Source organism: Diceros bicornis, chromosome 30, assembly GCF_020826845.1.
Source record: "Diceros bicornis minor isolate mBicDic1 chromosome 30, mDicBic1.mat.cur, whole genome shotgun sequence".
In the NCBI taxonomy this organism is placed as follows: Eukaryota; Metazoa; Chordata; class Mammalia; order Perissodactyla; family Rhinocerotidae; genus Diceros; species Diceros bicornis.
The window spans coordinates 1,416,510-1,437,576 of record NC_080769.1 but is presented as its reverse complement, the minus strand read 5'-3'; the positions used below and the strand labels follow the sequence as shown (position 1 = coordinate 1,437,576).

General features: G+C 40.7%; 1 long non-coding RNA gene across 1 annotated transcript; it reads left to right on the top strand.

Moving 5' to 3' along the window:
* The first annotated feature begins 19,944 nt into the window (after positions 1-19,944).
* On the top strand, positions 19,945-20,524 carry LOC131394260 (uncharacterized). Its single transcript, XR_009216099.1, has 2 exons — positions 19,945-20,015; positions 20,403-20,524. It is a non-coding gene; the product is annotated as an uncharacterized LOC131394260 (long non-coding RNA).
* The last annotated feature ends 543 nt before the right edge of the window (positions 20,525-21,067 follow it).

Below are 21,067 nucleotides of genomic sequence, written 5' to 3'. Positions count from 1 at the left end.
TTCTAAATTCTAAAACCTTCTAAGGTTTTGGAACAAACCAATGGCATTCCAAATTGACAGTTGGGCATACATTATCCTATAGGAAGAGAAATTCAGATTTTGTTTTTTTTTAAATTTTATTTATTTATTCATTTTTCCCCCAAAGCCCAAGTAGATAGTTGTATATCATAGCTGCACATCCTTCCAGTTGCTGCATGTGGGAAGCAGCATCAGCATGGCCGGACACGTGGTGTGTCGGTGTGCACCTGGGATCAGAACCTGGGCCACCAGCAGCAGAACACGTGCACTTAACTGCTAAGACACGGGGCCGGCCCAAAAATCCAGATTTTAAATAGAGGAGCTTGTGCACAAAAATAAAGTACGTATTCAAGTCTGAAAGGGGATTTCAAGAAGGAAGGGACTCTCAGAACATGTGGTAAGTGGTAAATAACTTACCAAGGGCTCTCTAAAGGAGAACATATTGTGAACAAAACAGCTTCACAGGCAGAGAGCTAAAATGGCATCTCTGGAACCCTTAAAATGAAACAGACGATAAACTATTTTTTCCTAAAACTTAAAATGCGTCTTATCCTCCAAACAAATACCACCTCCCTGCCTTGCGGCTTACCTGGGCATGGTGACGTGTTGGAATCATTTCTTTAATTCCCTGGCTCTTAAACTTGATGGGCACCAGAAGCACTGGGAGGCCTTGTTGAAACCCAGATTGCCAGGCCCCACCCCAGAGTTTCCAGTTCAGCAGGTCTGCAGCAGCACCTGAGAATTTGCATTTCTACCCAGTTCCCAGGTGATGCTGATGCCGCTGGTCCAGGGACCCCACTTTGAGAACCACAGCCTAACTTACACCCTATATATGGTTACCAAATCCATTATTTCATCCTTCGGTTGCTACTTTTCATTTATCACATCAACACCTTAGCTCTGAATCTCCTCACCTAGTAATGGGAATACTTGGAGAGTTTCACAGCTGGTTCACCTTTCCGGCTCAGTTTTCCCTCTTCCTCTCAATACTACATTCTCTTGCCAGGTAATTGTTCCTTAAACATCAGTTCATCATAGTTCTTCCTTGCTCAAAAACTCATGGCTAGGGGCCAGCCCCGTGGCGTAGCAGTTAAGTGCTCACGCTCTGCTGCTGGCAGCCCAGGTTCGGATCCCAGGTGCACACCAATGCACCGCTTGTCAGGCCATGCTGTGGAGGCGTCCCATATAAAATGGAGGAAGATAGGCACAGATGTTAACCCAGGGTCAGTCTTCCTCAGTAAAAAGAGGAGGATTGGCCATAGATGTTAGCTCAGGGCTGATCTTCCTAACCAAAAAAAGAAAAAATTCATGGCTCTTATGGTGAGCACAAGACATTTTAAATTCTCTACTTGGCTCATAAGGTCTTTAATAGCCTTACTTGAATAGTAAAATGTGGACACCCTGTTCCCTACCTATCTACTATAAAGGAGTATGTGAGGATTACATAAGAGACAGTCAGTTTTCATTATGCACAGTGTGACATTCTATAAATTCACTGTGAACACTGAATCAGTGAATATGCTCCTACGGGAACACTGCTCCTACGGGAAATGCAGGGTTAGATTCCTGCAAGCTTTAGTCACATTTTCTTCAACTGATCAATACATAACTTTGTTTTCTGTGTTTCTCTTTAAAGTCACCTTATTTAATATATATTGTTGATATATTAACATTGAACTCACACCAACAGCACTGTAACTCGTGACTGAAAGAAGCTTGTCTAACACACATACTTTCTCTGTAAAGGCACGTCACAGCCTCTTGCTCTGAGGAACACCAGGCAGCATTGCAGCACTACACATGGGGGACATATTAAACAGCAAAGTCACCAACACAACGCACAAAAAGATAAGAAATGGGGCACTAAATAGACTGCAAGAAGGACACTTGTTTACAGTATGGGCTGAAACAAGAGGGCAGAGCGTCACCTTGTTCCCCTCAGCTGGGACATGCACGTCGAGTGAATCAAATTTTTCAACACATTGTGCATATCTGCAAATGGACATGAAAGCCCTGAGAGTGTTGATTTGGGGGCTGCCAGTTCATTTTAGCTAGTGGGCAAGTGTGCAAACACGGAATCCACAAATAATGAGGATCAACTATATTATGAAAGCATCTTTTCAAAACCAGAGTATTGCTCAGAAATAAGAGCAGTAATGATAACATAACAGCTAACATTTAAGTGCCTACTATGTGCCAGGAGCTCTTCTAAGCACTTTATATTAGTTAATGCATTTCAATCTCACTAAAACCCTATGAGACAGGAGTTAGCAGTAGCCCCATTTTATAGATGAGGAAACTAAGGCTCAGAGAGTAAATATTTTGCACAGATTCCCCAGTTAAAAGTGGAATAACTGGGATTGGTGCCCAGACAAACTAGTCCAAAGCCCACAACCTCAACTACTATGGTAGGAATGTGAGCGAATTTTCTACCACTCCCCAAAAAGCCCCTTCTGCTCCACCAAGTGTGGTCTCCCACATACTTATTCACTCATCAAACATTTTCTGAGTGCCCCAAATGTGTCAGGTACTGTGTTTAGATACTGGAGGGACAAATAGAATGTCAATGCAAATAATCTATAACCAATATATAAATCAAAATTGGGTTGAGTTTATTATGAGCCAACCTTTGAGAGCCATATAGCCCGGGGGAGTCCTTTCATGAAGAATGGGAGCACTCCAAAGAAGTGGGGTGTACAGAGTGCTTATATACCATCAAAGAGCATGTACCACATGTGATTGCAATTTCCCTTTTACAATAGCCACGACATTGACCTGTTGGCACGTTGATTGATGGACACAGTGGGTATCAGGTCTGCTGTCTCCATAGGCGTGGCTGTTGTCTCAAGTTGGGTGGTCACAAGATGAGCACAGCAATCAAATCCTAGCCTAGGGAGAAATGCTTATCCTTAAGGAAATGCCAATGTGGGGGAAGTTGCATTTACATCTTAAGGGCATTGTTCTTGTCTTTGGGACATGTTAATTGCTTAAAGTGGGTATATAATGGATGAACAGAGGCTACAGGCCCCTTTTGGAAAAAAAAAATGGTCAAGCCCAAATAGTTTTACACCAAATTGTTTCCTCATGTGCTCCAATATATCCTATCACTGGCCATTTATTTATCATTTTCCCCCTTTTGATGTATAATCTTTCAACAGAAAGCACTGATGATCAAAATATTGTCCCTCAGAGCCAGGGTGGTTCCTGCATGCCCTGGGTCTATCAGGTCCCTCAGTGCCAGGCTTTTATCTCGTCTATCTGCCCAGTTGTTCACGTTGGGTGGAATTAGTTGGATATTGTGGACAAGCAAAGAGGTATATATATATATATATATATATATATATATATATAAACAGAGGAAGCATTTTATGGGTTTTGGATTAATTTTACGTTGTTGCACAAACATTGTATATGCACTTTTTTTAATATTTTTTATATTTTATATTATATTTATTTTTATTTTATATTAAAAAATATATTTTTAAATATATATAGCCCCTTATGTTACATTGTGCACAATTATATAATAAGTACGGTAACAATGATAATAATTAAACATTTTTTTAAAAGATTAGTTTAAAATGAGTTTTTAGGCATAGTCCTTATCAGAAAAGGATATTTGTCCAGGGTTATAAGATTGATTGGCCATCTCAAGTCACTGAGCCACCATTACTCTAGTTTCCATGCCAGTCTTACAACACTAAGTAAAGAAAAAAATAATCAGTTTGAATATTATGATTAGTACAAGAATTCCAAGAAGTAATAGAAATAGGAATTGCAATCCAGTTCAAAAAAGGGAACCAATACCAGGAGGGAGCCAACCAAACAAATCAAGGCTGGGTATAGGATCGCTTAAAGCATTCACCTGTTTTTTGATGTCCTTTAGTAGAGATGACACATTGGAAGACTCGTCAGGTATAAACATACAGCATTCACTTTGAATGATCGCACGTGTACCACCTTGGGTTGCTGTAAGAATATCTAAGGCCATTCTATTTTGAAGGACGGCTTTTCTCATTAAAAACATTTCAGTATTTAAGAAAGCTATTCTTGCCTGACTATCGTTAAGGGCTTGTTGAGTAAATTTTGTCAGAGCCTCTATATGTGATATGACGTCTTCCAGCCCCAAAGAAGGAGCAAATATAGCTGCTAGGTGGTCATACCAGTGGAACACTGAGCGAGCCCATCTGGCCTTAAGGAAAGGCAGATTAGCCACAGATATTAGCTCTGGTCGAATCTTTCCCTGTATCCAAGAGAAGCCAAGAGTGCAGCGCCCTAGCCATCCTGGTGGCAGCCAAGGCTAGAGATTTGTTCCACATAACCATTGAGTTCCATTAGGAGCCATCCAATAGATGCCTGGTCTTCGAGACCAGTCTGTTCCAAACCAATCACTTTTTTTATGTATAATAGTATTCTGACATTACTCGGGGGATATCCAGCCCATCTTTAGAGTGTAATTTGGTAGATTTTGTTTGGAATGATTTCTCTGTTCCCAACCTAAAGGTGCTGGTATGTTTAAAGATCCATGGCTAGGAGTAAGCCAAACATACCCATCCAAATTTGTGTGAAACCTTCCATAGTTTTTACTGTAATGTCTGGTTTCTTTTGTTTATCTGCAATTTGTTCGGATAATTGGATGGTTTGAGTAACAGAAAAAGAATAACCGTGTCCTGTATTATTAATAGTATGGGCTATTGACCATGTTTCAGGATCATAATTAGTAATATCAGATGAACTGTGAACATTAGAACTAGATCTTTCTATCACAATAAATTGCTTGAGAGCTTTCCAATCTGTGCCTTGAAAGGGAAAGACCCACCAAGGCAACCCAGAGGTGTTAGAAAGTGGAAGTTGGCCACATAGCCAACAATTGGACTGATTTTTGTGAGTAGCAAAGAAATGTGCCCATTGCAGAAAAACATTGCCATCAGAGGTCCATTCAGATGTAGACTGGAAAAACAAAGCATTAGGGAAACCTTGAATGGCATTTTTTTTTTGTAATCAACAAAAGGTTTTGTAATTAGGTTCTGATCTATCTTATAAAGTTGAAGGGTAAAGCATTGGTGTAGGAAAATGGTAAGGCAATCTAGAAATTGATTATTTTAGCAATTACATAAAGCTTAAACACTACAAGGGTTTAAATGAGGAGATATAAGGTTAGGAATACGGGCCTGGTCCAGAGTCTCGGGACAGCTGTCTTCAACAGATGTCATCTTCTTCTCATCATGGTTTGGAGATATTCGTCTTGGTCAGTCGAAGTTGGGTGTCAGAGACTGGAGTTGAAGTCCATTCAGGAGGAGAAGACTATGTTAAATGAGAAATGTGAATCCATGAGTCTACGCCTTTTAATTTTGCAGCACATGGATTGGTTAAAAGCACCTGACATGGTCCTTTCCAACGGGGCTGTAAAGAGTCCTTTATCAGGTGTCTTTTCCAATAAAGAAAATCTCCAGGTTGTAATCCATGATCCTTAAGGTCTTCGTCTCCCGGGAGCTTACTGTGAAAAGAATTAGCTACCAGTTTCTCATTTCTTTTAAGACCCTCAATGAGACCTTGACAATAATGTAAAATATCTCCTTTAAGTAAAGTTGGTTCATACATTTCTTCATCTAATTGCATAGGTCGTCCAGTTATTATTTCGAAAGGAGACAGTCGATATTTACCAAATGATGTAGATCTAAGACTAAGGAGCACTAACGGAAGACCTTTTGGCCATGAGAGATTAAATGCTTCTGAAAGCTTTGCCAATTGAAGTTTGATCCTGCTATTAGTTCTTTCCACCAATCCTGAGGATTGGGGATGGTAAACACAGTGGAAATGCTGCATTATTGGCCAAATATTACAAATAGATTTAATTATTTGTCCGGTGAAATGAGTTCCCTTGTCACTATGTAACTCGGTAGGAATTCCTCAAGCAGGAATTATTCTCTCTCATAGTAATTTACCTACTGTTAGAGCCGTTGCTCTTCTGCAAGGAAGGGCCTCAACCCAATGTGAGAACATACAGATCATTACCAAGATGTATTTATATCCTTGAGGTGGTGGCATTTAGACAAAGTCCAATTGCCATACCTCAAAGGGTCCCTTAGGAAGGGGAAAGTGACCTTGTGACCCATGAAGTGGTTTCCCTGGATTCTACTTTGGGCATATAACACAACGAATATAAGTTGTATGGGCCACTGTGGGAGAAAGTTTCCAAAAGTATTGTTTTCCCCATAAAATCATCTTTTCAGGTGCCCAGTGGGTTAGTTGGTGTATATGTTGGAGCAGGGGCAATTGTGCTCCAACAGGTACTATGGGTTTCCTATTGGGCCCAAACCACATCTGTGAGGGGGGTCTAAAATTCCCCCTTTTGACTGCCATATCTGTTTTTCTTCTTCCGTGGCCACTTCTTGGGCCTGTAGAAGGAAGTCTTTTCCTGGGTTAGCAGAGTTACTAGGAAGCAGCAGGCATTCTCGAGGCTGGGTAGGGCAAGCCTTCAAGGCTGCTTGTTTAGCAGCTGCATCAGCAAGCCGGTTTCCTTTAGCTTCCAAAGTATCAGATTTGGAATGCCCTAGTATTTTAATAATCGCTAGTTGTCTCGGCAGCTGTATAGAATGTAATAATTCTGCAACCTGTTTCTCCGTCTTTATAGGCTGATCTGAAGAGGTTAAAAACCCTCGTTGTTTCCACAGCATTCCAAAGTCATGTGCTACTCCGAAAGCATAACGGCTGTCAGTGTCGATATTTGCTACCTGGTCTCTGGCCAATTGACAAGCTCGAGTTAAAGCAATTGACTCGGCTTGCTGTGCTGACTTTATCTCTGGTAAATTACGTCTACTGAGGACGTTACTGCATATCCAGCCCGATAACACCCTTGTTCATCCTTTGAGTAAGATCCATCTGTAAACCAAATTAGATCAGCATTATCAATAGGAGTTTCTTGCAAATCATTCCTAGGAGTAAGTAGGTAATTAGTTAATAAATGTAGTAGTGGGCATCTTCTTGTGATGCTGGAAGTAAAGTTGCAGGGTTAAGATTATTACACCGGGCTAAGGTAATATTAGGAACAGAGAGCAACAGAGCTTCATAGGAGGCTAGTCAGCTGACAGAGTAATGCTGAGTGTGATGAGATTTTAGGAGAGATTAGACTGAGTGAGGAACATAGATAGTCAAAGGAGACCCCATCACTATTTCTTCAGTGGTCTTGCATAAGAGCGCTGCTGCTGAAATGGCTCTCATACAAGGCGGAAGCCCTTTTGCCACTGAGTCTAACTGCTGACTATAATACCCTATAGGTAGATGTCGACCTCCGTGTTTTTGAGTTAAGATACCTAAAACATTTCCTTTATCTTCATGTACGAAGAGGAAAAATGGCAAGCTGTAATTAGGATGTCCTAAGGCTGGTGCTTGGGCCACAACAGACTTAAAGGTAGTTACTGCCTTCTCTCCTTCTGGTGTCCATTCAATTACATCAGGCTGGTCAGACTTTAGTAATGTATATAAGGGCTGGGCAATAAGTGAAAAGTTAGGTACCCAGTTCCTGCAATATCCAGTTAGTCCTAGGAATCCTCAACTGTTTCTTTGTCTTAGGGAGAGAAAAAGCCAGGATTCCTTTAATCCTTTCAAAATCAATCAATCAACAGTCCATCCTTAGATATCAAGTGTCCTAGATATTTTACAACAGGCAGGCAAAAATGCAATTTGTCCTTGGACACTTTATGCCCCTTAGATGCTAGCTGTTGCAACAGATAAATTGTGTCCTTCTCAGAATCCAACTTAGTGTTTGAACACAAGAGAAATCATCCACATATTGAATTAAAGTGGAGTCATTAGAGAATTCTATATTCACTAAATCAGCCTGGCGTATCCGGGAAAAATAAGTGGGCATCTCAGTATAGCCCTGTGGCATAACTGTCCAGGTATCCTGACGATCTTCCCACGTGAAGGCAAAAAGATATTGACTATTATTTTCTACGGGAATGTTGAAGAAGGCACTGCATAAATCAGTGACTGAGAAATAGCAGCTGTTAGTTGGAATGGCCGAGAGCAAAGTGTGTGGGTTAGGAACCACAGGATGTCGGGGAATCACGATGTTATTTATAGCTCTGGGATCTTGAACAAATCTCCAGCCTTTCCCATTTGGCTTTTTACAGGCAACATAGGTGTATTACAGGGACTAGTACAAGGAATTATAAGTCTCTTTTCAAGAAATCCTGAATGATAGGGTTTATCCCATTTAATGCCTCTGGTCTAAGTGGATATTGCCGAATATTAGATAGAGGCTTAGGGTTGTCAACAGTCACCTTAATAGGAGTGGCTGATTTAATTTTCCCAATATCTGAAGAGGATGATGACCATAATTCTCTAGGCACTTGTAATAACAGGTCATCAATTTTCTCTTTTATTTGAGTCATTGATTTCACAATCATCAACCTTTCAGCAATTACAGTCTGGTCAGCATCCCGATTTTCTGAATCTAGAATCATTTTGCCCTTTCGTGAAAAGGCAATATGGACGTTGTATGGTTCTAGAAGATCTCGTCCAATCAAATGAATTGGAGCACATTTAACCAGGAGAAACACATTTTTACTGTGATGGTTCTTAATTGAAATATTATTGGTTCTGATTTAAAAACCTACATTGGAAAATTCGAAACCTCTACCATTTCAACTGCCCGTTTACTCCGAGGGAGAGGGCAATGAATAAGGGTAGGATTGAGGACAGATAAGGTAGCCCCGGTATCTACAAGGACCTTTAAAGTTTCTCCTCCATTATTTATCTAATTTCCCCTAAGGCATTTGTGAGGAGGAGGGGAAATGCCCTCTCGTAATCCTTGGAGCAGCCCTATTCCTGTGTTTTGTTGTCACCCCCTAAATCCCATTTGAGTTTATGGCAGTCTTGTTTGAAATGACCGGGATTTTTGCAATAGTAACAAACACGGTGATTTCGTTTCTGGTCAGATTTTAAAAGGATGGCGTTTGTTGGGCCACTAAGCTGTTGTAGCTGTATACTCATAACCTCAGTGGCCTTTTTTTTTTGCTGGAGGGTTTTAAAGATTTTATTTATTTATTTTTTCCCTCCAAAGCCCCAGTAGATAGTTTATGTCATAGCTGCACATCCTTCCAGTTGCTGTATGTGGGATGCATCCCCAGCATGTTCCGGAGAAGTGGTGTGCGCCTGGGATCCGAACCCGGGCTGCCAGCAGCGGAGCGCGTGCCCTTAACCGCTAAGCCACGGGGCCGGCCCTCTGGAGGGTTTTAGATAGTTTATCCGTAATAGTGACAAGAGCACTAGTGTGCATTAAAGTCCAATCCAGTTCATGTCTCTTAACTAATTTTGCTAATTCCTCATCTAATCCTTCCAAGGAAATTGAATTGAAAATTGAATCATTTTAATGATCCTCAAAACATTGAGGAGCCGCCCAGAGTGCTGTTTGAAGGCTCTCTCAAGCCTTTCGAAATAATCAAAGATAGAGTCCTCGGGTCTGTGCTTACGTTGATGGACTTTAGCCCAATCTATCCTCCTGGGAAAAACTACTGGAATGGCTTTGTGTAAGTTTCGAGCGATATCCCTACCCTCCTTAAGGCGGTGAGCCTCATGCTTATGGAAATCCTCCAGGGGGTCTCTCCAATCTGCCTCTTTTATCCATTCATTTGCTTTGTTCTCAGACACCAGCAAATGCACAAGCTGATATAAATCTAAATACCCTGTGCATATGTTCTAACAATAAAATCAAATTCTTGAGCAAACTCTAAAGGATCTTGCAAAGGGCCTGGGAAGTCCTTCGTCAAATTCTTAAATTCAGTTCTAGTCCAAGGAATATACACAAGAGCAGGCTCACCTCACCCAGTAACAGTTTTCTCCTTAAAGACAGCCACTATAACTTTAGGACTTTCAGTATCTGCTCCCTGAGAGTTACTTCTTGTTTTCTCTAGGGGTGGAGGAGGAGGGGAAGGTGAAGGAGGAGGAGGAGGTGAAGGAGGAGGAGAAGGTGACGGAGGAGGAGTAGGTGAGGGAGGAGGAGGAGAGGAAGGAGGAGGAGGTGTGGGAGGAGAGAGAGGAGGAGGAGGTGAGGGAGGAGGAGGAGGTGAGGGAGGAGGAGGAGGTGAGGGAGGAGGAGGAGGAGAGGGAGGAGGAGGAGGTGAGGGAGGAGGAGGAGGTGAGGGAGGAGGAGGTGAAGTGGATAGGTCAGGGTACGGAAGCTCAGAAAGGAAAGGATACACGGGTGCTGAGGGAGAAGGAGATGAGCTCTGAGGTGCTGAAAGCAGCGGTGGTGGAGGAGGTAGAGGAGGTGAAGGGGGTGGACAGCTTCTGACTTCTTATCTCTCTTTAATTCAGAAATATTCTCAGTCAGTTTATGGTTAGTCTCCTGTAAAGAGGTCATTTTATCATTATTACACTTTGAAGCCTCTAAATGCCAATCGTAATAATCTTCCCCTTCTTTTGTTTTGGTTTTATCGCCGGCTTTTTCAACATGGGCGTGCAAATACAGTAGTTTTCAGAGGTCAAACGTTCCCCATTGTGGCCATTTACGACCTAAGTCATCCTTAGTTAACCTTTCCCATTTAGTTAAATACTTGCAAGCATTGTTTCCGTATGCATTATACGGGAAACCAGCGGGAGTCCCCGTCGGGGGTTGTCCATCTGGAAGCCGGCAGGCTTTTGAAGCACGGTTTCCCATTTTTAGTTCTGTTTGTTCGTTTGTTTTTTCTAAAGTCTGAACAACTTCTTGAACTGTGTAGTGGGTCACAAGTGTGCTGCTTTGAGTGTTATTCCCTAAAGGAATGTCGTAATCACTGTCTTATTTGTCTAGGTTTCTCCCGCTGGCAGTCTAGGCCCACTGTGGCGGTTCGGAGAGCGGGTGACCAACCCTCATGTGCGCATCCCCGGACGAAGCTATAATTAATTAACGTGAATGATAACGGAATGCCTTATAGGACGGCTACACATCGTGAGGTTCACCTCTGACACTCCTACTGAGGTTTTTCAGTCACCTGTAAAACGCCTTTTCAGCCGGGAGGAGCCATGTCTCTTTTCTTCATAGCTGAACAAGATCAGACTCTCATTTCTCTATCAAGCAGTTTTGTTCAGACCTTATAAACATAATTCTTTCCAATTTTAAAGCCAAATTAAAAGGACAACCAACCCAGTTTACTCCAAGCTTCCCCTAAAGTTCCTTGGCCTGGGAAATTCCCCCTAGGTTTTTCTCCACCTAGGAAATGTACTGGTACCCTTCAAAGCCTCTAGTCTTAATATCTTAAAACAGCTCAAATAAACTCTTGGACTATCAACTTAAAATAAAGAGGTCCAGGATTCAGGAGAACTCACCAGGGTCACCTGAAGAATGCAGTGATCCGGGTGGGGCTCAAAGTGCCCCTGCGGTACCAACTGTCGGTTCAGTGTAGATTCCAGGTGGTATCCGGTGGGTTTCTCTGAGATCCTGCCGCAATTACACCAAGAAATGTCGATGCAAATAACCCATAACCAATCTATAAATCAAAACTGGGGTGAGTTTCTTACGAGCCAACCTTTGAAGACCATATAGCCTGGGAGAGTCCTTTCATGAAGAAATGGAGCACTCTGAAGAAGTGGGGTGTACACAGTGGTTATATACTATCAAGGAGCACGTATCACATGTGATTGCAATGTCCCTTTTACAATAGCCGTGACATTGACCTGTGAGCACCTCAATTGATGGACACAGTGGGTATCAGGTCTGCTGTCTCCATGGGCGTGGCTGTTGTCTCGAGTTGGGTGGTCACAGGATGAGCACAGCAATCAAATCCTAGCCTAGGGAGAAATGCTTATCCTTAAGGAAATGCCAATGTGGGGGAAGTTGCATTTACATCTTAAGGGCATTGTTCTTGTCTTTGGGACATGTTAACTGCTTAAAGTGGATGTACAATGGATGAACAGAGGCTACAGGCCCCTTTTGGAAAAAAGTTATAAAAAATAGGTCAGGCCCAATTAGGTTTACACCAAATGGCTTCCTCATATGCTCCAATGTATCCCACTGCATGCCATTTATTTATCAAGAAGAAGGATAGTCTCAGCTTGAAGGAGCTCACTGTCTATGAGACATGAATAAAACAACAGTTATGGAAAAGCAGATAAGTACAGGGTCCCAGAGTGGGGACATCAAAAGGAGTCTCTAGATGGAGACCTCTCAGGAAAAGTGTCCAAGAGGAAGGAACATTTGATATGAGTTTAGATTAAGAAATAGGAATTAAGTTGATTAAACAAGGAGTGCAGTAGGAGTGCAGTAGACACACATAAAAAAGGCAGATATAAAGGATGCTAAAGCTTTCAGAATATGGGGGTATTTTTAAGGCTGGAACAAAGCGAACATGTAGGAAACAGTGGGTGATGAGGCTAAAGATGAGGACAGCAAGGGAAAGCCTGCGTGTCCAGCTCAGGAGTCTGAATGTTCTCTCCAATGCTCTGAGCAGTCATTGAAAGAGTATAAGCAGATGTCACATTTAAACAAATTTAGATTCTAGAAGGTAACTCTGGAGGCATTGTGGAGGAAAGATTAGAAGAAATTAAGACTGGAAGTAAAGGGACCTGTTGGGAGATTAGGCAGTGATCCAGATAAGATAGGCCTTGGCTCAGGCGGGAGGTCTGCAGGTGGATTAGGCCAGGAAGTGGGAAGCAGTGCTGGGCTCCTGGAGGAGGAAACTGAGCTCCCTCTCAGTCAGGGGAAGACTGTGCCTGTCATGGCCTCCCCACCCCCATGCCCAAATGCCATGTTCCTTTCTATGTCTGTACCTTTCCTCTCTTCCCCCATCTGAAATCCTCACACTTTCTTCCCTCCACCTGCCCAAAAGTGGTCCCTTTGAGCACTTGATGTAGTCCACCTCTCCTAAGAAGCTTTCCTTAATTACAATTTCTCGATAACATTCCCATTTTTTTTAGGTTCTCTAATACAACATACACTAAATACCTTGGCAGAATCAAGTGACATCTTGCAAGCCATGTCATGTATGTGGAGGAGCTTGGAACCTTATAATTCTTTGTATTTCCTTCAATACCTACCACAAATACCTTGCACATATAGGTCATGCCTTTAGATTAGCTGCTTGAACCATTTGTCTTTCTCCGCAGGTCAACAGTGTTGACCAGAACAAATGAATTTTACACCTTCTCAAACTCAATAGAGCCAAGATGGAACTTCATTCCCCCCGCAAGCCTTACTGTCCTAGATAAAAGCAAAAACAACTTGTGACATCTAATTCTTTCTCCACATTCTGATCTCAAATTGCAACTGTTTTCCAGATGCTAACTGGTTTTCATTCTTAAAACTGACAGAAAATTTTCTCATTATTTCCTTTTCTTTCTTTTTTTGTGAGGAAGATCAGCCCTGAGCTAACTTCTGATGCCAACCTTCCTCTTTTTGCTGAGGGAGAATGGCCCTGGATTAACATCTGTGCCCATCTCCCTCTAATTTATATGGGATGTTACCACAGCATGGTTTGACAAGCGGTATGTCGGTGTGCACCAGGATCCGAACCTGTGAACCGGGGCTGTCACAGTGGAGCACGGGCACTTAACCGCTGTGCCACAGGGCTGGCCCCTCTCTTTATTTCTAAAGCTGAAATGTCTCAATCGTTCTCTGGGCTAGTTGGAGTTTCTATAAAATGAAAATGTACATTCCAGAAAAATCCTTAACTTTCCAGAATAATCCATAATATATTATGGTAAACACCTTGGCAAAATGTCACTGATTTTCAATGTCAGTGCCTCCACAAGGGTATCCTTGCATTGTCTCCCCTCCCAACCACCTCTCACTGTGCCCCTCCCCAGGCTCATGGGCTCAAAGTGTTTACTGAGCACTAAGAATGATCAGAGTCTGAGGGAGACTTCAAGGATGACTAAGCCATGTTTTCTGACCCCAACCAGCTCTCTCCATCTCTCCTTTAACCTCTATTTTTCTTATTTTGGTTTCTACTTTAGTTGTTTACTTGTCTTGTGAATTGTTTTGTGGTTTATAATTACCATGTAAATTCATATTACTTTTTGCCTTAGAGTTTAGAAAGAACTTACATTAAACAAGGTTTTCTCCCAGCCCTTTGATGTGTCTAATATCTTCCAATGCAATTCAAGTGGCTTCTTGTTTTTACGTCTCCATCATTATTCCTTCAGAATTATGTTCACCCCACACTTTTGATCTGACCAATGCTGCTTTACTCTTTAAATTTTTCTATGCTGAGACACGTGAAGAATCCCTCAAGCACCATCAACTAGGCTACCCCACATTCCTCACATCTGTTTCCTTGATTTGTTCCTAAATAAAGATATTTCTCTTTTTTTGTGAGGAAGATCAGCCCTGAGCTAACATCCATGCTAATCCTCCTCTTTTTTTTTGCTGAGGAAGACCAGATCTGAGCTAACATCTATTGCCAATCCTCCTCCTTTTTTTTCCCCCAAAGCCCCACTAGATAGTTGTATGTCATAGTTGCACATCCTTCTAGGTGCTGTATGTGGGATGCAGCCTCAGCATGGCCAGAGAAGCGGTACGTCAGTGCGCGCCCGAGATCAGAACTCAGGCTGCAAGTAGTGCAACGTGCAAACTTAACCGCTAAGCCACAAGGCCGGCCAAAGATGTTTCTGAAACTAATAATAAATTGTACCAAGTGGTCATTGTATAAAAAGCACTGACACAGATACCTTATAGAGAACAAATGGAAAAGAATATTCAATTCCTCAGATAGGTTTGCAATCAAATGAGACATTGAGGGGACCAGGGGGCACTGATCAGAGCAGGATCCTAAGAGAAGAGTTTTAAGTCAATTTCAAATGAGGTTAAAACTGGAATGAGATAGTATTTTACCAGTTAGCTGAAATCATAAGCATTTTCCTGACCTTTGAGAGTTTATTTGCGTATAAACTGTACATGTGGGGTAAGAGAAGGCTTATATTGTTTAATTTCTTTTTATTATTCAGCACTTTGTAATAGATGTGGCTATTCACAATTAATAAATATCATAATGTGGAGAGACCCAACTTTCAACTGCTTGATATTATCAATTCTTACACAAAGCTAGAGTTTCAAAGATCAAATTTCATTCTAGTTACCTGTCAACTAGTCTATTTATATCGGAAAATTGCTGAGTTTTAGGAAAATACTTCAAAACACAAATTTTATATGTAATTTCAAAAGCAAAAAATTAGTTAAAAACTGGGTGGTAACCCGTTTTGCTACCATATATTAATCTTTAACATGGGAGCAAACATTTTTAGAGAATATAATTGATATTTGCCTATTTGTATATTGTAGAACGTTAAAGGAGTTACAGTTTTAATAGTATTTCAAATACCAGAGAATAAAAAACAGAATTGTTTCAGTTTTATGAAATAGTTTCTTAGACGTAGCAGATTTTCACAGCATATTACTTGAAAATAAAATAATCAGTTAGTGAGGTTTAAGCAATGTGGTTTTATTTTAAACTTGCTCATTCCATAAGAGCATCAATAAAAGCGCTTCAGGTGTAGCTGACGCTCTGTCCCTCCATATGAGCACCAGCTGCGTTTGCTTTAAGCATCAGACTCTCGGGCAGCACCATAGCCCTCAACTCCATTTAGTTGAGAAAAGGCTTTATGAGTCATGTGTTTTTTCTAGGGGTATGGATCTCCCAGACTTATTAACTAGAGGGTGAGAGTAAGAGTCAGAACACATTCATTAAACTCCAGTGTGCTCAGGTGAGAGGGTAAGTACCTGAACTCACATCTGAAGAAGAACTTAGAGGATGCTTTCTGACTCTGCTTCATGCCTCTGACTAAGCAGTCCTGGACATCCCTGTTACGGCCACAGAATAACACAGGCAGCCTTGATGGACCAGAAATCCTCCTATGTCCATCATTTGTACAGAGCAAACTGGCTTAAGACCTCTTGTTTCCTGCTGCAGTGGTAATTTACAGACATACAGAACTGCGATCTAGTGACTAAGAAGAAAACAGCAAGGTGCTTTACATGGAAAATGAAATTGTAAGTGTTTTAAAAAAGAACAGTGAAGCACTAAAGTTGGTAAAGTTGACACAAAGTTGACACAATGTGGCACAACAAAGTTATAATAAAACTGAAAAATGTGTAGGAGAAGTAATCAGTTGTTCTCTATGCCTCTAAAATATGACTTGACATTTGACTCATAAACAGTATAGTTTAAATATAATAGGATAACTTTGGAAGTAAACTTCTCATCTCATCTCATCCAATGATGTTGGCAGGAGCCGGTATTAAATAGCCAGATGGTGAGTACCCATGTTGAAGTACCATTTTTATCACAGTGGAGAGAATAGAGGCATAAAACCCAACAGACTGATGTTCAGATCTTCCCTCTACCCTTGATCAATTTTGTAAACATGGTCTTTTTTATTTTTTTTTGTGAGGAAGATCAGCCCTCTGCTAACTTCTGCCAATCCTCATCTTTTTTTGCTGAGAAAGACCGACCCTGGGCTAACATTCGTGCCCATCTTCCTCCACGTTATACGGGACGCCGCCACAGCATGTCTGGTCAAGCAGTGCATTGGTGCGTGCCCAGGATCAGAACTGGTGAACCCCAGGCTGACGCAGCAGAGTGCGTGTGCTTAACCGCTTGCGCCACAGGGCAGGCCCCTAATCATGGTTTTGTTTATCAGTTAAATATGAATTATAATAGTTACTTTAAAGGATTACTGTAAGAATTGCATGAGGTAATATATATCACTCCACAACCGGTGTGGAGTGATAGTTAATTCTCCCGCCCTGTCTCTCTTCTATGAAACATACACAAATCATCTAAGGAGAGAACTCGTCTATACAATAAACTTATGACAAAGAGTCAATGGCTCCAGAAGTAAGGGCCACCATTATTGAGGGCTTAACCTCAACTGCTTCCAAATACTCTTAACTCTCAATTAATTTTATGTGCTTTCCGTCTTCCAGACACTTCACTGGCTACAAGGAAAGCAGAAGGTGTGAAATTTAAATTGATCTATTTCACCCTTGAATGTCCAAGCTGTAACATCAGGTGTTTTAAATCACCTAGTTCATCAGGTTTTCTGCTTATTACTATATATTTTACCATGGTTCACTGCCTGAGAAAAATAGAAATTCATTATAATTTTACTCACATGAATATATATCTTAACTATTACAGCTGGAATCTTAATATATAGAGCAATATTGTACATGTTTTGTCCTTGTTGATAGTACAGAATACTTTTGTCCAGGTTTTCTTTGGCATTATCTTATTTAATGAAGAACTCAGTAATATATGTCCTGGAGATAAAGATTTAGAAAAATCTAACATACTATCCTAGTTATGCCTCAAAAAAAAATGCTATAAAATAATGAGAGGATATTTTGAAGGCACTATTTTTCCTAATTATTTCCAACTTTATGTCCCTTTAACTCTTTTTAATCATTCTGCATCTTATTTGCTATTGGCTAATCATCTCACAGTAATTAAATAGCCCTCAGCTGAGTCCACCATGCCTCTTCAAGTGCCCCAGGCTGATGTCACTCTCATAGTTGACAAAAAGAAGCTGGGAAAACCTGTTTTGTGGCACTATTCTTAAGGATATCTTTACTCTTACAATAATAAAGCTATATTTTTGAAAGGCACCAGTGGATTATAAAATCAAGTACTTGACCAATGTTGTATCCTCATTTTCCCTCCAGGGGGAGCACAACTTTCATGTGTAATGCAGGGCTGCTGCTTTATTGTTTTTTCCTTTCAAGATATTACTTGTAAAACATGTCGACGTAAATAATCTATAATCAATCCATAAATCAAATTGGGGTGAGTTTATTATGAACCAACTTTTGAGGACCATGGCCCAGGGCCTTCCTTCCCTAAAGAAGGAAGGGTACCAAAGAAGTGGAGTGTACAGAGCTGTTATATACCATCAAAGAGCATGTATCACATCAGATTGCAATGTCCCTTTCACAATAACCACAAGATCGCCCTGCCAGATTGCCCTGCCAGAATAGCTATTGATGGACACAGTGGGGAGGGCGTGGCTGGTGTCAGGTCTGTTGTCTGGAGCTGGGTGGTCACAGGATCAGTGCAGCAGTCAAATCCCAGCCTAGGGAGAAATGCTTATCCTTAAGGAAATGCCAAGGAGGGGGAAGTTGAATCCTTATATTAAGGGCATTTATTCTTCTCTTTGGGACATGGCAAAGCAGATACACAACGCAGGTGACAGGCCCTTCTGGAAAAACAAACCCAGGCCAAATTTGTTTTACCCCAAACGGCTTCCTCATATGTTCCAATATATCCTATTGCTTGCCATTTATTTGTCATTTTCTCCCTTTTGATCTATAATCTTTTGATAGAAAGCATTGAATGATCAAAATATTGTCCCTCGGCACCAGAGTGGTTGCTGCCTGCCCTGGGTCCCTCATGTCCCTCGGTGCCAGGCTTTTATCTCATTTATTTGCCCAATTGTCCACCTTGGGGGGAATTAATTGGATATAGTGGACAAGCAAAGAGGTATATATATATTAATAGAGGAAGCATTTCATGGGTTTTGGATTAATTTTAGGTTGTTGCACAAACATTGTATCTGTGCTTTTTATGAATCCTTATATTTACGCTATTCACAATTATAGAACAAGTACAGTAACAATGATAATAATTTAACATCTTTGAAAAGATTAGTGTAAAATGAGTTCTTAGGCATAGTCCCTATGAAAAAAGGAAGTTGGTCCAAGGTTATAAGATCAATCGACCACCTCAGCTTTCATTACTCTAGCTTACATGACAGTCTTACAGCACTGAGTATAGAAAACAGCAATTAGTTTAAACATTATGGCTAGTACAAGAATTCCAAGAAGTAATAGAAATAGGAATTGCAATGCAGATGGAAAAAGGGAACCAATACCAGAAGGGAGCCAACCGAACAACTCAAGACCGGGTGCAGGCTCGCTTCAGGCATTCACCTGCTTTTTCATGGGCTTTAGCAGAGACGACACATTATAAGACTCGTCAGGTATGAAAACACAGCATTGAGTTTGAATGATTGTACATGTACCACCTTGGGATGTAGTTAAAATATCTAAGGCCCTTCTATTTTGAAGGACAGTGTTTTTATTAAAGACATTTTAGTATTTAATAAGGCAATTCCTGCTTGACTGTCTTTAAGGGCTTCTGTATGTGATGTGACACCATTTAGCCCTAAAAAAGGAACAAATATAGCTAGCTGCTCGGTGGTCATACCAGGGGAACACTGAATGAGCCCGTCTGGCCTTAAGCAGCGGCAGGTTGGCAGCAATTGTCACTGTGAATCCTTCGCTGCATTTAAGGGAAGATCGGGTGCAGAGTTTTAGCCATCAGGCCAGTAGTCAAGGCCAGAGATTTGTTCTATACAACCATTAAGTTCTATTAGGAGCCACCCGATAAATGCCTGGACTTTAAGACCAGTCTGTTCCAAATCAATCACTTTCCTTAAGTATGATAGTATTCTGAAAATCTTAAATGTAACAATTATAAAATAGGTATACAGTTTAAGCATAACAAAGGTTTAAATGAGTGGATGTAAAGTTGGGAATACAGTCCTGGTCTGGAGTCTTGGGACAGCTGTCTACAACTGATGTTGTCTTCTTCTCATCCTATTTTGGAGATATTTGCTCTCTTCCTATAAGGAGGAAGATACTAAACTTATTAGGCTTACTCAGTATGTTAAACTACATGGGAAGCATTGTCAGACAAGTGATGATAAACATGCTTAGGTGGTAGTTTGTGGGTAAATGTTATTGATATAGGCGTTTTAAAATTGTAAAAATTACTGAAATTCTGATCTGTCCTGGTTATCAGTCATAATTCTGGTTATTATTATTTTAAAGTGTCGTATGTCACAAAATTAACCAAATTTCTTTGTCAATTGCCATTTTGAGGTCTTGTTAGCAGACTTATTTCTTTGCTCTAATGCTTTTGCAAAATGTTTCAACTTCAGAAAAATTCATGGAAAGGACTGTGACAGTTACACTGGAGTACAGGCTTCTGATAAACTTGTTGATCATAAAACTGAACTGGGTAAGAAATTACAGAAATATGATGGAGAAACTGATGACTTCATGAGGCCACTAACAAAAAGATTGGGATCAAAAATGGATTACACAGGACTGAATGAACTGATAAGGATGATTATAATTTTTATGATTTTTTATTTGAAGTATTGTGGAATTTTTAATGTTTTGTTTTTTCAAATTTAAGGAAAACTTTTTCTCTTTTCTCCTGAGCTAGCTATGACTTATAGCAATTTGCTAAATGATACTTTTGTAAGCAATATTAAATATTTCTCTTTTTCTCTCTACCTGATCCCTCCAGAATTTAAAAACTCTTAGTAAGTAAGTATTGTTGTTTTCATGGCAATATAGTTATTCGCATAAGTTCAATAAGAATCTGTTCTCCTTATAACAGGACACAATTGGAAACACTGGTTATATTACCAAGGCTGTGACTGGAACATCATATTTGCGATGTAGCCATACAGTTTAGAGGAATGAAGATTGGACTTTATGGAATAAAGCCATGTGGAAATATTGGCCTGGTACCTTATGTTCAATGTTCCAAGCAGCATTTACTGGATAAGTAAAGAATGTCACTTATGTAGCAGGTACAAGGAACCTCGAAATATTTTGGGGGAATCTCGGAAGAGAGGAATTCACCCAAATGTGTAGGTATTGCAGGTGTGGGGAGAGAGGGAGAATCCCCCTATGCCCTTTTCCTTAAGGATTTTATGGCTGCCCAAATAATCAACAAGACAGGTTAACAGGAGAAAATAATACCAAGTTTAATAACATGTATACATGGGAGAAAGCAGGGACACTGCGTTTCTCAACACAATAGCAGAAATTCTCGTTTTACATACCATATGGAGCTAATGACAAAGGAGGATGTTGGGGGTGGGGGGAGTCAGTTACAGGAGATTACCACTAAAGCACAGTAAACAAGAGTAAGGCTGTTATGCAGATTTAAGGCCTCACTTTTCACATTGATAAGTTTCTAGGAATGAGTTCATCCCCCCTCTTCCCAAATACAGAGAGGGAGATACCTTTACAAATGGAGATTTCCCTTATAAATGT